The sequence below is a fragment of the Meles meles genome, unplaced genomic scaffold (genome assembly GCF_922984935.1).
Source record: "Meles meles unplaced genomic scaffold, mMelMel3.1 paternal haplotype, whole genome shotgun sequence".
In the NCBI taxonomy this organism is placed as follows: domain Eukaryota; kingdom Metazoa; phylum Chordata; class Mammalia; order Carnivora; family Mustelidae; genus Meles; species Meles meles.
In genome coordinates this window covers 357,073-379,503 of record NW_025721612.1, presented here as the reverse complement: position 1 = coordinate 379,503, position 22,431 = coordinate 357,073, and positions in this window count along the sequence as shown.

The following is a 22,431-nucleotide window of genomic DNA, read 5'->3' as shown; positions in this document are numbered from 1 at the left end:
TCAGTTTCTCAGAGTCCTCAGTCTCTCATGGTTCACCTCCCCCTATGATTTCCCACAATTCACTTTTTTTTTTTCCTTCTCCTAATGTCCTCCATGTTATTCCTTATGCTCCACAAAAAAGTTCATAGCAGCAATGGCCACAATCTCCTAATTTTGGAAAGAACCCAAATACCTTCAACAGGTGGATGGATAAAGAAGATATGGTCCATATGTAAAATGGAATGTTATGCCTCAATGAGAAAGGATGAATACCCAACTCTTATGAATAATTTTCGACTTAAAGTCCACTTTGTCTCATATTATTATAAATTCACATTTTTCTGACTATGCTTTGCATGGATTTTCTTTTATTCATAACCTTGCATTTTTCAAAGTATTGGGACTTCATAAATATACAATGAATGTCTTACGGTGAATGTATACCAAAACTATATCTGTCTGTATCTATATAATCTATATCTATTCCATTCTGAAAACCTATGGTGTAACTAGATTATTTGATCCCCTTACATTTACAGTAATTTCTGATAAACATGGAATATATTTTGCCATTTTGTCATTTGTTTTCTGTAATCTTATAATTTGTTTCTTAATTTCCCCATTACTGGTGTGTGTGTGTGTGTGTGTGTGTGTGTGTGTGTGTGTGTAGTTGATTGTATTTTGTAGTGGCATGATCAAATTCCCTTTCTATTCCTTTTTATACAAAAGGAAAATATGTTTATGGCCTTGAAATAGAAATGGTCTTATTAAATAAGGCATAGAGAATGAACAAAATAGTAGCGCCTGGGTGCTCAGTCATTAAGCAACTGCTTTGGCTCAGATTATGATCCCTAGGATTGAGCCCCACATTGGGCTCCCTTCTCAGTGGGAAACTTGCTTCTCCCTATCCCACTCCCTCTGCTTTTGTTCCTCTCTTGAGGATCTCTCTCTCTGTCAAATAAATAAATAAAATCTTAAAAAAAGAATGAACAAAATATATAATATATTGATAATAATTATATTTACATATATTGCATTTTAAATTTAAATTAAATTTAATTAACATATAGTGCATTATTTGTTTCAGAGGTAGTGTTTTATAAAATACATACTAGAGATGAGGTAATGGGTGATGGGAATTGAGGAGGTTGTGTGATGTGACAGGCACTTGGTGATATATTCAACTAATAAATCATGGAAAATACATAAAAAACTAATGAGGTACTATATGTTGGCTAAAAAATAAGAATTGAAGAAATAGATTTTCTTTAATGTTATAATGGGGATTACATATAACAAATTATAGACTTAAAATTTGAATTTGGATTGATACTTAATTTTGTTTCTTTTAAATATTTATTTAAAATCTAGTTAGTTAACGTATTGGGTAATATTGGTTTCAGGAGTAAAATTTAGTGATTCAGCTCTTATATATAACACCCAATGCCCATCACAAGGGCCCTCTTTAATTCCTATCACTCATTTAATTCAACACCAACCCATCTATCTCCAAAAATCCTCAGTTTGTTAACTATAGTTAAGAGTCTTTTATAGTTTGCTTCCATCTCTCTCTTTTTCTTCCCTTCCCCTATATTCATCTGTTTTCTTTCTTAAATTTAATCACATCTATAAACTTGATTAGTATACATAATTTCTCCTCACTTTAGGTATTAATTTCCCCCTCACAAATTATTTACATTTCATGTACAGACTAATATTATTCTCAAACATACATCTTCTAATTTCTTTAAGAAATTTAAATTTACAAATCCATATTACAACATTATTTTATTTCAACCTGAAATACAGTGTCCCTTTGACACTTCCTGTAAGACAGACCTAATAATAAAAACCTTACATTGCTTTTATGTATGCCTTAGTTTCTTTCTTTCTTTTTGGAAGGATAATTTTGCAGTTATAATTTTTCAGTTAACAGTTTTTTTATGATGCCGTCACTTTGAATATATTTTTCACTGTGTTCAGTTCTCAATTTCTGCTGAGAACTCAGAAGACATGCTTACTGTTGTTCTCCTGTACATGGCAAGTTGCATTTTTCTTGCTGCTTTTTAATATATATTTAATATTTTGATAATTTTATTGTGTCTTTTTGTGGATCTTTCTGAGGTTATCCTACTTGGAATTTGTTAAGTTTCTTGCATTGTATAATCATAACTGTCATCAATTTTGAGATTTAGCTTTTTTTTTTTTTCATTCAAATGATCTCTCTGCCTCTTTCCTTTTAACCTCCTTCTGGGATTCCTATAACACATATAGTGTTCTACTTAATGGTGATCCAGTTATAATAGTTATCTTCCCATTTCTCTTGTCTTTTTGTCTTTTTGCTCTTTTTTCGTTTTTCTTTTTCATCTCAGAATCTGCAAATATGGCCCTGGCTTCATTTTCATTAGTGCATTTTTTTCTGACTGTTCAAATGTTTCATTGTATCTCCCTAGTAATTTTTTCATTGTAGTTTTTGTAGTTTTCATCTTTAGAATTTCTGATTTTTTTTTTTTTGCTTTGTTTTACAATTCATATCTCTTTGGTGATATTCTCATTTTATTTATCTGATATTTCAAACAAAATTCCTGTAGTTATTTCTGTGTTTTAATTTACTCATTTGATCATATTAAATTCAATTTAATTTTTTTTTGTCTAGGATTTCTTATCTATGTGTTTCCTAAAAGCTAATTTCTATCAATATGTTGTTTCAACCTAAGAACTAGGTTTTCCTACTTCTTTGTAATCCTTGTGATTTTTTGTTGTTGTTGTTATAAGCCAAAAAATAGGCATTGTGAATGAAAAATATATATATATTGCCATCTCTCCCAGTTTATGCAGACTTCTTATGTCCATTTTTATAGTACTATGCAAGTAGTTTTACTGCCTTTAAACTCATCTGTGCTCAGGCACCTGGGTGGCTCAGTGGGTTAAGCCGTTGCCTTCGTCTCAGGTCATGATCTCAGGGTCCTGGGATCGAGTCCCACAACGGGCTCTCTGCTCAGCGGAGAACCTGCTTCCCTTCCTCTCTCTCTACCTGCCTCTCTTGTGATTTCCCTCTATCAAATAAATAAATAAAATCTTAAAAAAAAAAAAACTCCTCTGTGCTCTGATAATTTATTTCTCCCCAACACATGATCCTGTCAGCTACTGAACTTTTAATGTCATCATAGGTCTGCTCTTTCCAGAATATTTGACAGTTGGAATTTCACAGTATATAGTGTTTTCAGATTGCCTTCCTTCACTTAAGAATATGCATATAAATTTCATCCATGCCATGTAAACATGGACTGATAAGCTAACATTTGTTAGCTTCCAAGTTTTTGCAATTATAAATAAAACTGTGGTAAACATCTATGTGTTGATTTTTTTTTTTTTAGATTTTATTTATTTGACAGATAGAGATCACAAGTAGGGAGAGAGGCAGGCAGAGAGAGAGAGAGAGGAGGAAGCAGGCTCCTCGCCAAGCAGAGAGCCCGATGCGGGGCTCGATCCCAGGACCCTGGGATCATGACCTGAGCGAAAGGCAGAGGCTTTAACCTACTGAGCCACCCAGGCGCCCCTATATGTTGATTTTTTTAAAAATATTTTATTTGTTGGAGAGAGTGTGCACAAGCAGGGAGAACAGCAGGTGAAGGGAGAATCAGGTTCTCCACTGAGCAAGAGGCCCAGTGCTGGATTGGATACTAGGATTCTGAGGTCATGACTGGAGCCAAAGTCAGATCCCCAACCATCCGAGCTGCACAGGTGTCCCGAAGTTCCATTTTTTTGTGGATATGTTTTCATGTTTTGGGGACTGCTGGATTATATTGTTCAGATAAGTGTAGTTTATTAAGAAACTGTCAAACTATCATCCAAACTGATTATGTCATTTTGCAGCCCTGTCAGTAAAAAATCATCACTTATGTTGTGCCACATCATCATCTGCATTTAGTCTTATTGTTGCCTTGACTCTCACCATTCAAAGAGATATATAATAATATCTTATATGTGTTTATTTCCATATAACTGATGATACATAATGTGAAACATTGTATACTTTGCTTATTTGCTGTCTATCTTCCTTAATGATGGGTTTATGGGATGTAGTCTGGTTTCTTAATTTTCTTCATTTTTGATTTCAAGATTTTTTTTATAGATTTACAAAGACAATTTTTATCACTGATATCTTTTAGGATGTTATCCTTTCAAAATTATCTGAATCTGGGGATTCCTGTTTGTGTTTAGTTCTTTCTTTCATATATCATAAGATTTAATTTTAATAATTGGTAGTGTATTGAAACTTGTTTTTAAAATAAATTATTCCTCAGGACCTATGTCTGTCTCAATCAGAGAAGTACATGAAACATGACACTCATTACTCAAATGAGTAAATTAAAACAGAGGGGTTATAAGTTTGAGCCCCATACTGGGTGTAGAGATTTCTTTAAAAAAAAATAAGTTACAATTTGGAATTGTATGTAATGGTTAATTTCACACATCATCTAGGATTCTCCTGTGTTATCCTCTTAAAACATTGTAGTTTTACATTTTGCATTTAGGGCTTCAATGCATTTTAAGATAATTTTGGTGCAGAATGTAAAGTGTTTTTCTAGATTTTTTATTTACTTCAGGATGTCCTGTTACCCCAGCATCATTTTGAAAAGGCAATATTTGCTTCATTGTGTTGTCTTTGTTTCTTTGACAAAATTCAGTTAACTATATTTATGTTGTTTTTGTTTTGTTTTGTTTACTACTAATATCTTCATCTAGTCGGACACCAGACTACCAGCCATGATTTCTGCAGCTTTGTAGAAATTCTTGAATTTGGACATCATCCATCTTTCAACTTTCTTCCTTTTCAATATAGTGTTGGCCATTCTAGATATTTTTCCCCACATAAAGTTTATAATTACTTTGTCAATGTCCACAAAATAACTTGATGTAATTTTGATTTGGATTTCATTAAATCTATAAATCAAAATTAGTAGAACCAATACGTTCACAATATTAAGTCTTCCTATCCATGAAACTGGATCATCTAAACATTTATTCAGTTCTAACTGCATTCATCAGAACTTTGTGACATTTCCCTTCTTCTTTCTCTTTCCTTCTTCCTTTTTTTCTTGGTGATAATAATGTAAATGATATTGTATTTAACATTTCATATTTCACTTGTTCATTGATGGCATATGGCATAGGGCAGGATTTCAGTTTGTACGCTAAAATTTTGTCTTGTAAATTTCTCAGTTACTTATTATTTCATGAGAGCTTTCGTCTACTCTTGGATTTTCTACCCAATAAATAGTGCATGTATTAACAAAAGCTTTTTAATTTTCCTTCTCAATTTATATGCATTCCATTTCTTTTGCTTTTATAATTGAATTCCCTAATACTTTCTGCACAATGTTGAAAAGGAGTAGTGAGAGGAAATATACCTGTTTTGCTCATGATCTTAGTGTGAAAGCTTCTACTTTTCCACAATTAACTCTAAGTTTGGCAGTAAGCTTCTTGTAGAAATTTTCTCCTCACGTTAAAGGGTTACTTCTATTCCTAGTATACTAAGAGTTTTAATTTTGAGTGGGTATTGGATATTGTACAACACTTTTGTACAATAGGGTATTATACAACAATGTGATTATTTTCTTATTTAGTATTTTGATATAATGAATCACAGTAAGTGATTTTGGAATGGTCTGTCAATCTTGCATAATGAATAAATCTACTTAATTGTGATGTGTAATTCTTTTTATACATAGTTGCATTCAACTTGTAGTATTTTTTGAGGATGTTTGCATCTATGTTCGTAAGAGACACTCATGTGTCAGTTTTTATATCATTGTTGGAATTACAATAGGGTAATGATGATATCATAGAAGGAATCAGAAGTATTCCAAGTCTTTTTATGCCCTGAAAGCAATTGTAAGTAATTAATTTAATCTGTTCTTTCAAAGTTTAATAAAATTCACCACTGAACCCACCTGGGCCTATGGTTTCTGTTTTGGAAGATTATTGATTTACTCAACTTATTCAACAAATAAAAAACTATTCATTTTGTCCATTATTCTTAATGAGTTTTGGCAAACTGTGTCTTTCAAAAATTTATCTATTTCCACTAAGTTATCAAATTTATACCCTTTAGTTATTCATAGTATTCTTTGCTATCCTTTTAATTTCAGTGGGATCAGTATTCATGTCTCCTCTTTCATTTCTGATATTAATCAATTGTGTCTTCTCCCTCTTTAATTAGTCTGGTTCGAGTTTTATCAATTTCATTAATCATTTTGTAAGGATTTATTTAAATTCCACTAAATTAAGATAGAGTGTAATATTAGTTTCAGGTGTACAATATAGTTATTCAACACTTCCATACATCACCTATTTCTCATCACAAAACAAGTGCGTTTTTTAATCCAATCACCGAATTTCAAACAATTTTTTCTTTTTCTTGATTTTCTCCATTGATTTTACTGATTTTGCTCTAGTATTTATTATTCCTATCTTTTTATCTTTTTTGTTACATTAAAATTAATTTAATATTTTGTTACATTGTCTTTATTGCTCTAGTATTTATTTCTTGAGATGTGAATGTAAATTTATATTAGATTTTTCATTCTTAATATATACATTAATATATGCATTCAACACATTTTCATGTGAGCTGTGTGTCTCCGCATCCAAAAAAATTCACTGTTTTTTTTTTTTTTAATGTATTTCAATGGTTAAGGGGAAACTGGGTGTCTCTTTTAGAAGAACCTGTGGTTTTCAAAGTTGGGGTTGTGAGTTCAATCCCTCATCTGGTGGTAGAGATTATAAGTAATTAAACTTTTTTAAAAAATCTAAAAACTTGAGATTTATGTGTTTGCCTAAGTTATTTAGATGTGTGTTGTTAAACTCTCACATATATTGTAATGTTTAATTTAACTTTCAACATTGATTTCTAGTTGCATTCCTCTATATTCTGAGAACAGACGTTATGTAAATGCTATTAGCATTTGTAAAGGTGTATTTTGCAGCTCAGAATGTGATCTACTTTGGTGTATATTCCATATATGTATGAAATAGTGTGTGTGCTAAAGATATTGGAATAAGTCTATACATGTTCATTCTATGGAAAGTTTTTTAAATTATTATTATTATTCCAAATATATATATAAATATATATTTTTACATTCTAGTTAGGTAACATATATGGTGAAATTTTTTCAGGTGTAGAATTTAATAATTCATCATTTACAAATAACACTCAGATCTCATCACAGCATGTATATTCCTTAACGCCCATTACCCACTTAGCACATCTCCCTCCAAATTCCTTCATCAACCCTGAATCTGTTTTCTACATTTAGGAGTTCCTTTTGGCTTGCTTCCCTTTTGTTAGTGGTGGTGTTTAATATCCCTGTGGGTTTTTTTTAATATTTTATTTATTTGACAGAGAGAAATCACAACTAGGCAGAGAGGTAGGCAGAGAGAGAGGAGGAAGCAGGCTCCCTGCGGAGCAGAGAGCCCGATGTGGGGCTTGATCCCAGGACCCCAGGATCATGACCTGAGCTGAAGGCAGAGGCTTTAAACCACTGAGCCACCCAGGCGCCCCTAATATCCCTATGTTTATCTGTTGTTTTTTTTTTTTATTCCACATATGAGGGACATCATATGGTATTTGTCTTTCTCTGACTTACAATATTTCATTAGCATTACACACCCTTTCTCTGTCAACTTCATGGGAAATTTTAAGATTTCATTCTTTTGAATGAGTGTGTAATATACATATATATGTATATGCATTCATATATATTCATATATGTGTATGCGTATAAAACATATTCTTTATAAATTTATCAGTTGACAGACATTTTGTCTCTTTCTATAATTTAACTACTGTTGATAATGCTACTATAAAATTGAGATGCATATGCCCCTATGAGTCAGTATTTTTGTGCCTTCCAGTAAATACCTAACACAGCAATTACTGTGTCTCTGGGTAGTTCAATTTTTTTTTTTTTTAATTTTCGTCATACCTCCATACTGTTTTCCAGAGTGGCTGCACAAGTTTGCATAACCACTAAGAATGTCAGAGGTTTCCTCTTGCTCCACATCATCACCAATATCTGTGGTTTTCTGTTTTGTTAATTTTAGCCATTCTGATAGTTGTGAAGTGGTATCTCATCCTGGTGTTCATTTGCATTTACATGATGTTGAATGATGTTGAGAATATTTTCATCTGTCTGTAAGTCTTTTGTACATCTTCCTTAGTAAAATGTCTGTTCAAATCATCTGCCCATTTCTTAAATTAAATATTAAATTTAAGGATGCTGAGTTTGATACATCTTTTATGGACTTACAACAGATAAGAAATTTGCAAATATATTCTCCCATTTGGTACTTTGCCAGTTGTATTGATCGTTTCCCTCGGTGTGCGTAAGCTTTTTATCTTGATGAAGTCCCAATGGTTCATTTTAACTTTCCCTTCTCTTGATTCAGGATGCATATTTAATAATACATTTCTGTGACTGATGACAAAGAAGTGACTGCCTGTGTTCTCTCTCTCCCACTCTCTAGATTTTTGATGGTTTCCTGTCTTACATTAAGGTTTTTCAAATATTTTGCATTTATTTTTTGTGTATGTTGTAGTAAAATGGTTCTGTTTTATTCTTCTTCCATGTTGCCATCCAGTTTTGCCAACACCATTTGTTGAAAAGACTGGCTTTTTTCGATTGGATTTTTCCCCCTGATTTGTTGAATATTATTTGACCATAGACTTGCGGATCAATTTCTTGGGTCTCTATCCTGTTCCATTGGTCTATGTGTCTCCTTATGCTCTGGTACAATACTCGCTCAATGACTGCAACTTTGTAAATAGAGCTTAAAATTTGGAAATGTGATTCCTCCAGGTTTGTTTTCTCTTTGAGAATTATTTTGGCTATCAGGGTCTTTTGTGGTTCTCTACAAATTTTAAAATCTTGTCCTGTTCAAAATGCTTCTGGTTTATTATAGGGACTGCATTGAATGGGTAGATTTGTTCTGGGAGTATAGACATTTTAACAATAATTATTTTTCCTATCCATTAACATGGAGTGTTTTTCCATTTCTTGGTGTACTCTTTAATTTCTTTATGTGTTCTATAGTTTTCAATGTAGAGACCTGTACCTCTTTAATGAGGTTTATTCCTAGATATCTTGTGTTTGGTTCCATTGTGAATGAGACTGATTCCTTGATTTCGCTTTCTGCCACTTCATTATTGGAAATGCAACAGATTTCTGTATACTGATTTTATATACTGCAACATTGCTGAATATGTGTATTTGTCCAGTAATTTGATGATGGAGTCTTTTATGTCTTCTACATAGAGTAGCATGGCATCTGTATATCCTGAAATTTGAACTTGTTCCTTGTCAATTTGGATATTTTGTTTTGTATTTTCCTTTTCTTTTTCCTGCCTGACCGCTAAGTCTTGGACTTGCAGTACTATGTTATGTATCATTTGTGACAGTAGACTTCTCTATCTTATTCCTAACTGTAATGGTGAAGCATTTTTTTCTGCTTTGAAGATGATATTGGCTGTAAGTCTTTATATATGGCTTTTATCATGTTGATTTATATTTCTTCTATAACAACTTTGTTCTGGTTTTTAAGTTAATATTTCTTGTTAACATATAATGTATTGTATGTTTCAGTGGTATATGTCTGTGATTCTTCAGTCTTATATATTCCACAGCACTCCCCATAGCATATACCTTCCTCAGTGTCTGTAACCCAGCCATTCCACCCCTCCTCTTTCCCTCCCATCCAGGAACCCTTAGTTTGTTTCCTAAGATTAAGGGTCTCTTATGGTTTGTCTCCCTCTCTGACTTCATCTTGTTTCATTTTTCCCTCCCTACCACTATGATCCTCTGTCTTGTTTCTCAAATTTGTTGATGGTTTTTTTTTCCATTTTATTTATTTTTTCAGCGTAACAGTATTCATTCTTTTTGCACAACACCCAGTGCTCCATGATGGTTTTTATGTAGAATGAATGCTCTACTTTTTCAAACGTTTCTTTTCTGCACCCATTGAAAGATCCTATGGTTCTTTCCCTTTCTTTTATTAATTTGGTGTATAACTTCCATTGATTTCCAAATATTGAACCACCCTTGAAGCACAGGAATAAGTCCCGTTTGATCATGTTGAATAATTTTAAATGTCCTGTTAGATTTGATTTGCTAGGATCTTACTGAGAATATTTGCATCCATGTTCATCAGGGGTAATGGCCTATTCTCCTTTTTTATTGGAATATTTATTGTTTTTATTATCAGGGTAATGCTGCTTTCATAGAATGAATTTGTAAATTTTCCTTCCATGTCCACTTTTGGAAGATTTTATTTATTTATTTGACAGACAGAAATCACAAGTAGGCAGAGAAGCAGGCATAGAGGGAGAGGGGGAAGAAGGTTCCCTGCTGAGCAGAAAGCGCAATGCAGGGCTCAATTCCAGGACCCTAGAATCATGACCTGAGCTGAAGGCAGATGCTTTAACCCACTGAGCCACCCAGGTGTCCTAATTTCCACTTTTTGGAACAGTTTGAGAACAATAGGTGTTAACTCTTCTATAAATGTCTGGTAGAATTTCCCTGGGAAGCCCTCTGGCCATGGACTTTTGTTTTTTTGGGTCATGTTTGATCACTGAATCCACTTCTTTGTGGGTTATAGATATGCTCAGATTTCTAATTTCTTCCTAGTTCAGTCTTGATACTTTGCATGTTTCAAGGAATTTATTAATTTCTGCCAGATTGCCCAGTTTGTTGTCATATACATTTCCATAATATTCTCTCATAATGGCTTGTATGTCTGTGGTGTTTGTGATATCTCCTCTTTCATTCATGATTTTACTTCTTGGATACTTTTCTGTCTTCATTTTGAGAATTCTGCCTAGGGATTTATCTATTTTATTAATTCTTTGAAGAAACATCTCAGTGTCATTGCTCTGTCCTAGTGATTTCTTTTTTGTTTTGTTATTTTTATATCATTTATATGTGCTTCAATCATTTTTATTGCCCTTCTTCAAGTTCCTTTAGACTTAATTTGCTGTTCCTTTTCTATCTCCTTTATATGTAAGGTTAGATTTCTATTTGACCCTTTTATTGCTTCTTGAGGTAGGACTGTATTGTAATATTCTTCCTTCTTTTGACAAATATTGCTGTATCTCAAAGCTTTGGGATTATCTTACTTTCATTTTCATTTGCTTCCAGGTATTTTTAATTTTTCATCTTTAATCTAATGTGTAGTCCATTCATTCTTTAGTAGGATGATCTTTAAGTTACATTAATTTGTGTTCTTTCCCAATTTTTTTCTTGTTGTTGACTTCAAATTTCATAGTGGTCTGAAACTAAGCCTGCTCTGCTCTCAGTCATTTTGTACTTGGTTGAGGACTGATTTGTGACCCAGTATGTCATCTATTCTGGAGAATGTTCCATGTGCAATTGAAAATAATGTGAATTCTAATGCTTTAGCTTGAAATGTTCTGAATATATCTGTCAGTTCTGTCTGGTCCACTGTGTCACTCAAAGCCATGGTCTCCTTTTTGGTTTTGTGCTCAGATGATTTGTTTGATGCTTTAAGTGAGATGTTTAAGACCCTCACTCCTCTCTACTGCCTAGAGCAATTGGTACATTCAATGCCATTCTGATACAAATTCCAGTAGCATTTTTCAAAGAGTTGGACCCAACAATCCTAAAATTTGTATGGAATCAGAAGAGACCCTGCATTACTAAGGAAATGTTGAAAAATAAAAACAAAGCTGGGGAATCGTCTTGCCTGATTTCAATCTTTACTAAAAATCTGTGATCACCCAGACAGCATGGTACTGGCATAAAAACAGACACATAGAACACTGGAACAGAGTAGAGAGCCCAGATATGGACCCTTATCTCTATGGTCAAATAATTTTCAACAAAGCAAGAAAAAGTATAATGTGTAAAAAAAAAAAAAAAAAAGACAGTCTCTTCAATAAATGGTGCTGGGAAAATTGGAGAGCTATATGAAAAAGAATGAAACTCGACCATTCTCTTACAGCATACACAAAGATAAACTCAAAATGGAAAAAAAAAAAAGACCTCAATGTGAGGAAGGAATCCATCAGAATCTTAGAGGAGAACATAGACAGTAACCACTTCAACACTGAACAGAGCAACTTCTTTCAAGATATGTATCCAAAGGCAAAGAAAACAAAAGTGAAAATGAATTTTTGGGACTTCATCAAGATCCAAAGCTACTGCACAGCAAGAGGAACAGTCAACAAGACAAAGAGGCAACCCACGGAATGGGAGAAGATATTTGCAAATGACAGTACAGATAAAAGGTTGATTTCCAGGATCTATAAAGAACTCCTCAAAGCCAACACACAAGATACAGATAATAATTTCAAAAAATGGGCCAAAGACATGAACAGACACTTCTCCAATGAAGACATACAAATGGCTAGCAGACACAGGAAAAAATGTTCGTCATCACTAGCCATCAGGGAGATTCAAATCAAAACCACATTGAGGTACCACCTTACACCAGTTAAAATGGCCAAAATCAACAAGACAGTAAACAACGTGTGTTGAAGAGGATGTGGAGAAAGGAGAACCCTCTTACACTGTTGGGGGGAATGCAAGTTGGTACAGCCACTTTGACAAAAGTGCAGAGATTCCTTAAGAAATTAAAATAGAGCTTCCCTATGACCCTGCAATTGCACTACTGGGTATTGACACCAAAGATACAGATGTAGTGAAAAGAAGGGCCATCTCTACCCCAATGTTCATAGCAGCAATGGCCACGGTGGCCAAACTGTGGAAAGAACAAAGATGCCCTTCAAGGAACAAATGGATAAGGACAATGTGGTCCATATACACAATGGAGTATTATGCCTCCATCAGAAAGGATGAATACCCAACTTTTGTAGCAACATGGAGGGGACTGGAAGAGATTCTGCTGATTGAAATAAGTCAAGCAGAAAGAGTTAATTATCATATGGTTTCACTTATTTGTGGAGCTTAAGAAATAAAATTGAGGAAATGGGGAGATCGAGAGGAGAAGGGTGTTGGGGGAAATTGGAGAGGGAGATGAACCATAGAGTCTATGGACTTGAAAAACAGTCTGAAGGTTTTAGAGGGGTGGGGAGTGGGAGGTTGGGTGAGCCTGGTGGTGGGTATTATGGAGGGCATGTATTGCATCCAACACTGGGTGTGGTACATAAACAGTGAATTCTGGTACCCTGAATAGAAATTAAAAAAAAAAAAGACCCTCACTCTTATTACATTATTTTCAATGAGTTTCTTTGTGTTAATTATTAATTGATTATATATCCGGCTCTTCCCATGTTGGGTGCAAAATATTTACAATTGTTAGATCTTTTTGTTGGATAGACTCCTTAATTATGAAATAGTGCCCTGATTAATCTTTCATTACAATCCTTGGTTTAAAATCTAGTTAGTCTGATATAAATATGGTAACTCTGATTTTCTTTTCACATTCATTATCATGGCAGATTTTCCTCTATCCACTCTCAATCTGGTCGTGACTTTACATCTAAAATGAGGCTCTTATAAGCACTATATAGGTGGATCTTTTTTTTTTTAATCCATTCTCATACCCAGTGCCTTCTGATTGTAAGATTTATTCTATTTACATTCAGAGGAATTACTGACATATAAGAATTTAGTGCCATTGTGGGGCAGCTGGGTGTCTCAATCAGTTAAGTGTCTGACTTTAGTTCAGGTCATAATTTCAGCGTCCTGAGATCGAGCCCCATGTTGGGCTCTCTGTTCAGCAGAGAGTCTGCTTCTTCCTATATCCCTTCCCATCCCACTATTCCTGCTCTATCTCTCAAATAAATAAATAAAATTTAAATATAAAATAAATTAGTGCCATTGTGTTGCCTCCAACTTTAGTGTTTCTGGACATTTCTCTGTTCTTTTCTAGTCACCGTTGCTCTTGGCCTTTATTCCCCTTTCAAATCCCCCTAAAATATCTCTTGCAGAGCTGGGTTAGTAGTCATGACTTTCTTTAATTTTGTTTTCTCTGGGAATTTTTTGTCTCTCCTATTCTGCATGACAGCTTTGTCGGATAAAGTATTCTGGGCTGCATATTGTTCCCATTCTGCATGTTAATACATCACATCAATTTACTATGGCCTACCATATTTCTTTTATTTTTTTTCATAAAAAGATATTTTAATAGAGGTTCCAAGTATATGTTTATAATATTTAAATTTATTTTATTTTCATATGTGTGAAGCAAACATATGCCAAAAAAGTTTTTGTTTTTTTTGGGTTTTTTTTTGTTTTTTTTTTTTGCATTTTACATATTCTTGAGTTGGGCAAGTATGTATTTAACAAGGAATAATAAAAGCCAGTCATTTTGCATAATCTAGGACAACTAGTCATAACAACATAAATGCAAAGCATTAAGTCAGAAATGATTTAATAAACAATATATTTATCACATCCATAAATCTCAGCTTGAATATGTTTTATTTTCATTTTTTTAAAAAAATTTTTTCAGCGTAACAGTATTCATTGTTTTTGCACCACACACAGTGCTCCATGCAATATGTGCCCTCTCCATTACTCACCACCTGGTTGCCCAACTTCCCACCCCCCGCCCTTTCAAAACCCTCAGGTTGTTTTTCAGAGTCCACAGTCTCTCGTGGTTCATCTCACCTTCCAATTTCCCTCAACTCCCTTCTCCTCTCCATCACCCCATGTCCTCCACGTTATTTGTTATGCTCCACAAATAAGTGAAACTATATGATAATTAACTCTTTCTGCTTGACTAAATTGACTCAGCATAATCTCTTCCAGTACCGTCCATGTTGCTAAAAAAGTTGGGTATTCATCCTTTCTGATGGAGGCATAATACTCCATCGTGTATATGGACCACATTTTCCTTATCCATTCATCCATTGAAGGGCATCTTGGTTCTTTCCACAGTTTGGCAACTGTGGCCATTGCTTCTATAAACATTGGGGTAGAGATGGCCCTTCTTTTCACTACATCTGTATCTTTGGGGTCAATACACAGTAGTGCAATTGCAGGGTCATAGGGAAGCTCTATTTTTAATTTCTTGAGGAATCTCCACACTGTTCTCCAAAGTGGCTGCACCAACTTGCATTCCCACCAACAGTGGAAGAGGGTTCCCCTTTCTCCACATCCTTTCCAACACACGTTGCTTCCTGTCTTGCTAATTTTGGCCATTCTAGCTTGTGTAAAGTGATATCTCAATGTGGTTTTAATTTGCATCTCTCTGATGGCTAGTGATGATGAGCATTTTTTCATGTGTCTGATAGCCATTTGTATGTCTTCCTTGGAGAAGTGTCTGTTCATATCTTCTGCCCATTTGTTGATAGGATTATCTGTTTTGTGTGTGTTGAGTTTGAGGGGTTCTTTATAGATCCTGGATATCAATCTTTTGTCTGTACTATCATTTGAAAATAACTTCTCCCATTCTGTGGGTTGCTTTTTGTTTTGTTGATTGTTTCCTTTGCTGTGCAGAAGCTATTGATCTTGATGAAGTACCAAAAGTTCATTTTCACTTTTGTTTCCTTTGCCTTTGGAGACATATCTTGAAAGAAGTTGCTGTGGCTGATATCAAAGAGGTTACTGCCTATGTTCTCCTCTAGGATTCTGATGGATTCCTGTCTCACATTGAGGTCTTTTATCCATTTCAATTTTATCTTTGTTTATGGTGTAAGGGAATGGTCGAGTTTCATTCTTCTACAAATAGCAGTCCAGTTTTCCCAGCACCATTTATTGAAGAGACTGTCTTTTTTCCATTGTACATTTTTTCCTGCTTTGTTGAAGATTATTTGATGATAGAGTTGAGGGTACATATCTGGGCCCTCTACTCTGTTCCACTGGTCTAACTGTCAATATTTTGTGACAGTACCACACTGTCTTGGTGATCACAGTTTTGTAGTAAAGCTTAAAATCAGGTAACGTGATGCCACCAGTTTTGTTTTTGTTTTTCAACATTTCCTTAGCAATTCGGGGTCTCTTCTGGTTCCATACAAATTTTAGGATTCTTTGCTCCAGCTCTTTGAAAAATACAGGTGGAGGGGCACCTGGGTGGCTCAGTGGGTTAGGCCACTGCCTTCGGCTCAGGTCATGATCTCGGGGTCCTGGGATCGAGCCCCACATTGGGCTCTCTGCTTGGCGGGGAGCCTGCTTCCTCCTCTCTCTCTGCCTGCCTCTCTGCCTACTTGTGATCTCTGTCTGTCAAATAAATAAATAAAATCTTTAAAAAAAAAGAAAAATACAGGTGGAATTTTGATCGGAATGACATTAAAAGTATAGATTGCTCTAGGCAGTATAGACGTTTTTACAATGTTTATTCCTCCGATCAAAGAGCATGGAATTGTCTTCCATCTTTTTGTGTCTTCCTCAATTGCTTTCATGAGTGTTCTGTAGTTCCTCAAGTACAGATCCTTTACCTCTTTGGTTAGGTTTATTCTCAAGTATTTTATTGTTCTTTGCACTATAGTAAATGGAATAGATTCTCTAATTTCTCTTTCTGTATTTTCATTGTTAGTGTATAAGAAAGCCACTGATTTCTGTAGATTCACTTTGTATCATTGACATTACTGAATTGCTGTGTGAGTTGTAGAAGATTGGGGGTGGAGTCTTTCGGGTTTTCCATATAAAGGATCATGTCATCTGTGACGAGAGAGAGTTTGACTTCTTCTTTGCCAATTTGGATACCTTTTATTTTTCTTTGTTGTCTGATTGCTGTTGCTAGGACTTCTAATACTATGTTGAACAAGAGTGGTGAGAGTGGGCATCCTTGTCGTGTTCCTGATCTCAATGGGAAGGCTGCAAGCTTTTTCCCATTGAGGAAAATATTTGCTGTGGGTCTTTCATAGATAGATTTTAGGAAGTTGAGGAATGTTCCCTCTATCCCTATACTTTGAAGTGTTTTAATAAGGAATCGATGCCAGATTTTGTCAAATGCTTTTTCTGCATCAATTGAGAGGACCATGTGGTTCTTCTCTCTTCTCTTATTGATTTGTTCTATCACATTGATTGATTAGCGAATGCTGAACCATCCTTGTAACCCAGGGATGAATCCCACCTCGTCATGGTGGATAATCTTTTTAATGTGTTGCTGGATCCCATTTGCTAGAATCTTGTTGAGAATCTTAGCATCCATATTCATCAGTGATATGGGTTTGAAATTCTCCTTTTTGGTAGGGTCTTTTCCGGTTTGGGGATCAGGGTAATGCTGGCTTCATGAAAACAGTCTGGAAGTTTTCCTTCTTCTTCAATTTTTTAAAACATCTTCAGAAGAATTGGTGTTATTTATTTTTGAAAGTTTGGTAGAATTCCCCAGGGAATCTGTCAGGTCCTGGGCTCTTGTTTTCTGGGAGGTTTTTGATCACTGCCTCAATCTCGTTGCTGGATATCAGTCTATTCAGGTTGTCAATTTCTTCCTGGTTCAATTTTGGGAGTTTATAGTTTTCCAGGAATGCATCCATTTCACCTAGGTTTCTTAGCTTATTGGCATATAACTGTTGGTAATGATTTCTGATGATTGTTTCTATTTCCTTGGTGTTAGTTGTGATCTCTCCCTTTTCATTCACAATTTTATTAATTTGGGCTTTTTCTCTTTTCTTTTGGATTAGTTCGGACGATGGTTTATCGATCTTCTTGATTCTTTCAAAAAACCAGCTTCTGTTTCATTGATACGTTCTATTGTATCTCTGGTTTCTACCTCATTGATCTCTGGGCTCTAATCTTGATTATTTCCCTTCTTGCATGTGGAGTTGGTTTGATTTGTTGTTGATTCCAGTTCTTTAAGGTGTAGAGACAGCTGGTGTATTCTGGATTTTTCAATTTTTTTGAGGGAGGCTTGGATGGCTGTGCAGGGAATAATGTCAGTCTTTTGGTATCGGTTGAGTCCTGCTTTGTGACATATTACATGGTCCATTCTGGAGAAGGTTCCATGTGCACTTGAGAGGAATGAGTATTCAGTTGTTTTAGGGTGGAATGCTCTATATATATCTATGAGGTACATATGGTCCAATGTTTCATTCAATGTTCTTATTTCTTAATTGATTTTCTGCTTCGATGATTTGTCTATTACTGTGAGAGGCATGTTAAGGTCTCCTACTATTACTGTATTCATATCAATATGACTCTTTATCTTTATTAATAGTTTTCTTATGTAATTGGCTGCTGCCATATTGGGGGCATAGATATTTACAATTGTTAGATCATCTTGGTGGATAGTCCCTTTAAGAATGATGTAGTGTCCTCCTGTATCTCTGACTACAGTCTTTAGTTTAAAATCTAAATTATCTGATATGAGAATCGCTACCCTGGCCTTCTTCTGATGCCCTTTGGCATGAAAGATGCTTGTCCATCCCTTCACTTTCAGTCTGGGTGTATCTTTAGGTTCAAAATGGGTCTCCTGTAGACAATATATGAATGAGTCTTGTCGTTTTATCTAATCTGCAACCCTGTGTCATGTTATGAGTGCATTTAGGCCATTCACATTAAGAGTGATTATTGATAGATACGTTTTGATTGACATCGTGTTACCTTTGAAGTCTTTCTGTCTGTAGATTGTCTCTATATTTCTGTTCAATTATATCCTTAGGATTTTTTCTCTTTTATAGAACCCCTCTTATTATTCCTGCAGTGCCGGCTTGGTGGTTGCGTAGCCTTTGAAGCCTTGTTGGTCTTGGAAACTCTTTCTCTCTCCATCCATTTTGAATGTCAATCTTGCTGGAGAAAGTATTCTTGCTTGACTGTTCTTCTCATTTAGTGCCCTGAATATATTTTGCGAGCCCTTCCTGGCTTGCCAGGTCTCTGTGGACAGGTCTGACGTTATTCTAATAGGCTTTCCTCTGTATGTAAGGAGCTTCTTTGTCCTAGCTGCTTTCAAGAAAATCTGCATAGAGTTATAATTCTTCATTCTTACTATCAGGTGTCATGAGGACTTTCGAGAATCTATAATCTTTGGGGGAAATCTTTCTGCCTCTAGTACATGATCGTTCTTTGCAATTGTTAGGTTGGAAAACTTTTCATAGACAACTTCTTCCACTCTATCTTCTAGACTTCTTTGTTTCTCCTCCCCTTCAGGGATTCCAATAATTCTGATGTTGTAATATTTCATGGCATCATTTATTTCCCTGATTCTGTTTTTGTGGCTTCTGAGCTGTTTGTTCCAGGCTTCCTCCTGATCCTTTCTCTCTATCTGTTTGTCCTTCAGATCACTAATTCTATCTTCTGTCTCAGTTACACTAGCTTTTAGAGAATTTAGATTAGATTGGAACTCATTGACAGCATTTTGAACACCATCCCTGGTGGCTTTCAGTTTTGCTCTAATCAATGCCGTTTGGTCACCCATGGCTTTCTCCAACCTAGCTATTGCCTGAATAATTGTTAGTCTGAATTCCTTTTCTGACATATTGTGTATGTTGATAGCCATTAGCTCTGTTGTCAAAAGTCCATCCTCTGTATTTTTCTTCTGTTGGGCATTCCTCCTCCTACTCACTTTGGTGAGAGATGACTGAACAGATGTAGCTGGGTGTATCGACTGTGGTGCAGTCTAGGTGCACCCTGGAATGCTTCTGAGCAATCAGGTCTCACCACCCAATCGAGAGAAAAAAAAAAAAAAAAGGAGAAAGAAAAAGAAAAAAGAAAGAGAGTGAGACAGGAAAAAAAAGGAAGATAAAAGAGAAGGCTCAGGCCAAATCAGCCCCAAGGTAAGATTTATGGAGTATACAAACAAAAACAGACAAACAAAAAGACTGGTAATATATATATATATATATATATATATATATATATATATACACACACATATATATAGGCAAAAAAAGGAAGAGCCTCGTCAAAAAGAACCCCAAGTATATGATTTATATACTATCAGGTAAAACACAAATACACGGAAACACTGTGGAAGAAAAAGTTGGGAGCGTAGATATAAATTCTCAGGGTTGGCATGGAAGTATTTTGATTCTTCCTGGGTGTATCTTGATGTCTTTGTTAAAGGACTCAACTTTCCTAAGATAAAGGGGGATTAAAAATTGGTTTATCTATAGGGGTATCATTGATTGGGGAAAGGGGATTACTTTGAAGTTTAACTCTATATGTATATTAGAAAACAAAAATTTAAAAAGAATAAAGTAGTCTAAACTAAACTAAAATTTAAAAAAAATTAAAAAATAGATAAGCAAAAGAAAAACACGGGTGTATGTCTCAAAAAGTTCAGGTTAGAAGGTCACTTAATAATTTGATGTACTGGACATCTCACTGTTATAGTAAATAGGTTAAAAAAAATCTGTATGTATTAAAAAAATGAACCAGAATAGTGGTATTGAGTTAAAAATGTGTTGTATTTATGAAGTAGTGGTGGTTGTTCTCTTGTTGTCTTTTTTTTTTTTTTTTCCTTTCCTGGTTGGTTTTCTGGGGGAGGGTCCTGCCATGTGGATTTTCAGTCAATGTTGTTCCCTGAGTTAGGTCCTCCCACCCCCCTCATGGGGGTCAGCTCTGAGGAAATCCTTTTATTCCAGTTTTTTGTTCTCTGGAGGTTTTTATGTTTGTTCATCTGTTTTCTCTTGCCTTGACAGCTTTTGATGGTTTTTGGATATTTAGAGGACAGCAAACTGTACCCCGACCTCCCTCTCAGAGAGAAGTCTCAGAATGCTTTGCAGAGCTGCTGGCAGAGTGGGTTCTGAGTCATTGTCCCTGGGGATGCAGGATCTCCTACTTGTACCCAAAACCGTGGCAGTGGTGGCTGTCTGGACAGCTCCAGACCACCAGAGAGGCTCCAAGCAGCGATTTCACACTGAGATTTTCCCACTGGCCTGGGCTGGGAGTGCCTGGTTTTTCTGGGTCTGAAAGCGCCCGGCTAGTGCCTGTGAGCACCTCTCCCATGGGAGGGTGTGGGGCGCGCGTGTCTCAGGAACTATGTCTGGCGAGGCTCCCATCCCCTCACGGGAGCCAGACCCCATGCGTTTTGGGCATGGTGGCTGCTCAGGCTTGCTGGAGACTCAGGGACTAAGACCTGGTTTCCGAGCTGCACTCTATCTCTGCGCCAGGGGAGGCTGTCCTGGGTTCAGGACTTAAGCCCCTGTCCCTAACTGCACTGATTCCCACTATTTCCCCCCGCGATCCTTTGCTTTTTTTTTTTTTTTTTTTTTTTTGAGTGCTTTCAACCAGACTCCAAGTTAATGCTGGTCCCCAGATGCAGGGTCTCTCTTATTGGGGTATTACTTTCCAATTGGTCGCCTCTGGTGGCTCCCTCCCCTTTTTGCTTATCTTCCTATATCAGTCTGATGTTCCCACTCCACTTTACCTGCCCACTGGTGTCTTCTGCTCCTGTAGAGATCCAGACATGTATAATTTTGATCTCAGGCTTATTTCATGGGTGATCGGATTTCTTTGGTAGGTAATCAGCTCACTTTAGGATATAGGTTGAAACAGCACCTCCTCCTACTTCTCCACCATCTTGACTCCTCCAGCCTACTATATTTCTGTGGACATCTTTGCTGTGGACCTGGTTTGACTTTACTTGTATAGTTTTTGTGTGTTTGTTTGTTTTTTTCACTTACTAATTTCAGGATTACTTCCTTATCTTTACCTCTTGGATTTTGATGTTTGTTGCCTTCCCCAGACTCAGAATATTTTCAGCTCCAATTTGACCAAATAAGCCTTCTATCCCTTTCTTCATATTCTGGGATTTATATAATATGAATGTTCTGTTTTGTGAATACCCTCAGTTTCCTAAGTCCACTTTGGTGAGCCAATACTTTTCTTTCCCTCTTCTTTTCAACTTCCTTATTTTAAATAATATTTTCTTCATGTCATTAATTCATTCCTGTTCCATCTGTTCTCATTGTCATTACATCCAGTTTGTTTTACATCTTAGTTATAAAAATATTTTTCATTTTAGTATGAATTGTACTTAGTTCATTGATCTCTGAAGTAAGATAAAGTATTGTGTAGGTCTTATAAGCTTTTTTTTTTTTTAAAGCCCAGCTAGTATCCTTATGATTGCTGCTTTAAATTCTAGTTCATGCATATTACTTATTTCTGTTTTAATTGGGTACCTAGCCATAAATTCTTAATGATTTTTTTTTTCTTTTGGGGTAAATTCCTCCAACTTCCATTTTTTTCCACCTAGGTCATTCTCGTGTGACTTTGTTGTGTGTGTTTGAGGTTTATGAAAGACTGAAATCTCCTGTTCCTGAGAATAATTCCTATAAAAGAATTGGTCCTATATATTACAAGAAATGGTACTTCACAAAATGTTTCAGAGTGTCCATTCTTCTGTTGTTTTTCAGCTGCTCTTTCCCTCAGGTCAGTCCTATATAGAATTTCTCCTTTCTGTAGTGGCATGATAAGTTCCAACTGCTAAAAGGAAAATATCTATAGCAAGAATACTCTATCCAGCAAGGATTTCATTTAGAATAGAAAGAGAGGTAGATTTTCCCAGAAAAACAGAAGTTAA